We start from the raw sequence: 4814 nt of genomic DNA on the forward strand, positions 1-4814 counted from the left end.
TTTGAATGCAATATTGTCATAAATCTTACTAAGGCTCCTACTCTAAAGTCAAGTTTCATTTGTTGAAAATGTCGGGAAACAGGATTGCACCTTGTAAAAAGGTTATTGATGAAGTTTTTGTATAAATGAAAAAACTTGTGAGAGAATATGAATACCGGTTGAAAAGTGCAGCCCTAAGACAAGTGTCTTTGCCTAATATTGGTTCTCTACTTTATTCTTCTGTGTCTAATGTTGAGCAAAAGAAGAGAAAGAGAATCAATGGGCCCCTTGATATAGCTTTTCAAAAAGAGGCTAGAGAACAATGTGATGCTGAAGTTACAAGGATGTTTTATACCGATGGATTATCCTTCCACCATGCAAGGAATCCACATTATCGGAACTCCTATGTTTTTGCTTCTATGCATCCAAGATATGTTCCACTAGGTTATAATGCACTAAGAACTACTCTTTTGCAACAAGAGAAGAGCCACATTGAGCTGTGTTTACAACCAATCAAGGGTACATGGAGCAATAAAGGTGTAAGTGTGTGTAGTGATGGGTGGACAGATTCGCAAAGAAGACCACTTATTAACAGTATGGCAAATTATGAGAGCGGGCCTATGTTCTTGAAGGGAATTAATTGTGAAGGAGAGTACAAGGACAAACATTGTATTGCCAACTTTCTTATCGACTCCATTAAGAAAATTGGTTATCAAAATGTGGTTCAAGTAATCATTGACAATGTGCCAGTTTGTAGAGCTGCTGGATTACTTGTTGAGGCTAGATATCCCAATATCTTTTGGACACTCCATCTTGCTTTGAAGAGCATATGTTCACCAAAACTAAATGATGATTGGTATGATCAATGTAGTTGGATTTCAGTCATTGCTGATGATGTTGGGTACATAATTTTATTTTATTTTATTTTTTTTGTGAACCATAATATGAGATTGGTTATATATAAGGACCACTGCAAATTGAAGATGCTCTACATTGCTGAAACAAGATTTGCCTCTACACTTGTGATGATCAGAAGATTTAAGGAAGTAAAGGAAGGTCTACAACAAATGGTGATTAGTCGAAATTGGTCTTTATATAAAGAGGATGATGTTGGCAAATCAAGAGTAGTGAAGGAAAAGATATTGGATGAATACTTTTGGGATAATATTGATTATATACTTTCCTTTACAATTTATATATATGAGATTATTAGAATGGCTGATGTAACAAGCCGGTCCTAAAGAAATTGGTAAATATGAAATTATTCAGATAAAAGACCATTTTGCCCCTAAAATATTTTATTGGGTTCAAAGTTGACTTTTTGATTGGGAAAGAATTTGAGAATTTCGACAGTACCGTTGCGTAGAGCACGGTGAAATGAATTCGTAGAGACGCAGTGGGCTCGAATCGGAGTTATAACGAGAAAGATACTATCACAATACCCTCAGTGGCATAACCGTAAATATTGCGAACATGATTTGATAAAAGTTAGAAAAGCCATCATTTCTCTCTCTCTCTTCTCTGTCGCGAACCCCCTCCCCCAATAGAAGCCGCGCGTTCCACCACCGCCACCGTCATGTCCGACCACCGTTTGGGCTAGGATCGTCCCAAAATGATCGGCTTCCCCACTTGTTCTCCGACGCTAGCCGATAGCGACAAGTCAGATTTTGTAGAAAACCGACCAATTTCGAGAGAAAAATTCCAGTCGCTCGATCTTTCTCCTCCGGCCGCCATTTTTCGCAATCAAGGTATGGAAATTCATCCATTCTTCGTGATCTAGCTGATGGTTTGGTTGGATTGCATCAATTTTGGGCCTAGAATGTCTGATTTTCGAATTGGATTTCGGTCAGTTTTGGGATAACGATTTCGGCCACTTACGGTCAGTTTTTGGGGTAGGTTCAAGAACAAAAGTGGTTCCAAATAGGGTGTTATACCTACGGTAGGAGTCTTGAGCCGTGATTTTGAGATTTTTCGGCGACGGGTTATCGCTTTGGACACCCAAGCGCTACCGACGCATGGGCACTGTAGAAAATGGGCATTGTGTCCCGACGTAATCTCCTAATCCTCACGAGTACGTAAGTGTGCTCGGATTTCAATTTGGATACCGTTTGAGTCTCGAACGGATATCGCCTATTGTGCGTTATCCGGGTTCAATAGGATTGAACCGTTGGATTGTCTTGAACTTATTATATGTTAATCCGGACACCCTTAGGATCGTGTAGGCTTCAACGGATTGTAAAATGGAGTCCCGGATACTCGAAAATGCCAACCCTAGGGCTAGGTTTCATGGCTCGATCGTGCGATTGTGAGCGATCCGACCGTCAGATCTAGACCAAACTTGCAAGACGTGTGTCCTAGGCCGTGTAGAACACATAGGAACTTTCGGATCGGAATTTGGAGGTCGTGGGCCCCTTTGTCCAGGTTTGGGTAGTTTGACTTTTGGTTGACCGTTAGGCTTTCGAGGTAGTCTTACCTTCCTCGGAGGATTAACATGACCCTAGTGACAGGCCTTGGGCGTTAGCTGAGTTATTTTGATTATGTGAGATTAGGATATTAAGTTATTATTTTAAACTAGGGGAAATCGCATAAATAAGTATTATTATTTATTGTGGGAATTTAATACATATATATATATATATATTATAAAGATACAAAGATGATTGATTTCATTGTAAGTACCATCTTGTGATTGTGAGGTCCCATGTGGCGTAGGATTTTTCGGCGTGTGGACAGACCCTATACGTGGCGTTGGATGTTCCAGCGTGCTGACAGACCACATACGTGGCGTTGGATGTTTCGGCGTATGGGGAGATTATGTGATATGATATGAGATATCACACGTGGCGTTGGATTTTCCGGCGTGTTGACAGACCACATACGTGGCGTTTGATGTTCCGGCGTATGGGGGGATTATGTGATATGAGATGAGAGGTCACACATGGCGTTGGATTTTCCGGCGTGTTGACAGACCCTATACGTGGCATTGGATGTTCCGGTGTATGGGATGATTATGTGATATGAGATGAGAGGTCAAACGTGGCATTGGATTTTTCGGCGTGTTAACAGACCCCATACGTGGGAATTTTTCGGCGTATGGGGAGATTGTAATATTATGTTAAGGTCGCACATTGCATAGGATTTTCCGGCGTGTTGACAGGCCCCATATGTGGCGTTGGATGTTCCGGCGTATGGGGAGATTATGGGATTATTAGGGTGATAAATTAAAGATTATGTTCGGTGACTTGTGACTTAAAGTAAAGGATTTTAGGGAAAAAAACTATGTGTGGCTTGATCCCTCAGTATGGGTACTTAGGTAGCCTAGGGTAGTGTCTAGGTGCAGCCGCGGTGCTGACCTTGTCGTTGGTCCCTGAAGTTCGGATAAAAACTAGGCTTGATTGAATAAATATTTATTATTCTGTTGGACTAAGTGATTGTGGTTTAGCTAGGTTTGAAATCCGTTTTGGTTCGTTGTACGATTTGGGTTGAGGCCTTAAACTAGTTGTGTTTGGGTTTGGATGTTAGACACCCCATGATGGAAATTGGGAAGTTAAATTATGTTGATAGAGTAGGCATTTATAAAATTGGTGGAATTTATTATATGCTTGGTTTAGGACCTTATTTGATTTGATAGCGTTGTTGGTTACATTGCTTTGAATTATCGGAAGGCCGGAGGCCGTTTATGTGAATTGCATGTTTTTACATTGTGCATGCTGCCAGTTGGTGTTGTTAAAAGTGTTTTATGCATGTTGAAATTTTTAGGAAATGTTCAATTTATTAGGGAGACTCTGCCGAATTTTCGGCAGAAAGTCTCGTGCCCTTACCCCTTTTTGGAAAAGGTGGTTATAGTTTTAGTGAGTGGGCCCGACATTGGTGTGATGCCGGGATTTTCACAGGATTCGTCTAGAGTTTTGAGAAATTTGGGGCGGGTCTTGTCAGCTAACACAGATAAACCTTCTCTTTACTTGGTTTATGAGTGGTGGGATACCATGATAGAGAAAGTGAAGGTAGCTATCTATAGGAAAGAACACAAGCAACTGCATGAACAAAGCGACTTTTTTGATGTGGTGTATCACATTTTAGTGGAGCAATGGACTAAGAGTAGCACACCACTCCATTATTTGGCACATTCTTTAAATCTTAGGTAAGTATTATGTGCTTATTTCCTTTTAAAGGATTTGAAATTTACTTTTCATATTGTGATAATTTTATAAAATAATATCACACTTTACTTTTAGTTTTAAAAGTCCAAAATGGCTGCAAGAGGATCCAAGCCGTGTTGCTCCACACCAAGATGCCGAGATTACAAAGGAAAGAAAAAAGTGTCTTGAGAAATACTTTTCAGATGATGGACCTACAAGAGATATCAACGTGGAGTATGCCTCTGTTTCAATGTGCTTAGATGACTTTGGAGATATTGATGCTATGAATGATAGGTTTCACATGGAACCAATGGTGTGGTGGATTGTTCATGGAGCTTCAACACCAACTCTCCCATCCATAGCTTTGAAGCTACTTGGACAACCTTGTTCTTCCTTGCGTTGTGAAAAAAATTGGAGTACATATAGTTTCATTCACTCTTTAAGAAGAAACAAGTTAACACCAAAAGAGCTGAAAACTTGGTATTTGTGCATAATAATCTTTGTCTCTTATCAAGGAAGAGCCCAAGCTACAAAGAAGGTGTTACTCAAATGTGGGATATTGGAGGAGATGGATTTTATAGCTTGGGTGAAGAAGGTGTTGGGATGCTTGAAATTGCTAACCTTTCTCTTGATAAACCATCATTGGAGGTTGCTTTATTTACCGGGGAAGACATTACAAATATTGTACTTGATTGA

At 40.1% G+C, this 4814-nt stretch overlaps 1 pseudogene; it reads left to right on the forward strand.

Moving 5' to 3' along the window:
- Positions 1-6: 6 nt before the first annotated feature.
- Positions 7-4814, forward strand: LOC148918915 (uncharacterized; annotated as a pseudogene).

This window comes from Prunus mume, linkage group LG3 (genome assembly GCF_029339155.1).
Source record: "Prunus mume cultivar Tortuosa linkage group LG3, ASM2933915v1, whole genome shotgun sequence".
Taxonomy (NCBI): Eukaryota; Viridiplantae; Streptophyta; class Magnoliopsida; order Rosales; family Rosaceae; genus Prunus; species Prunus mume.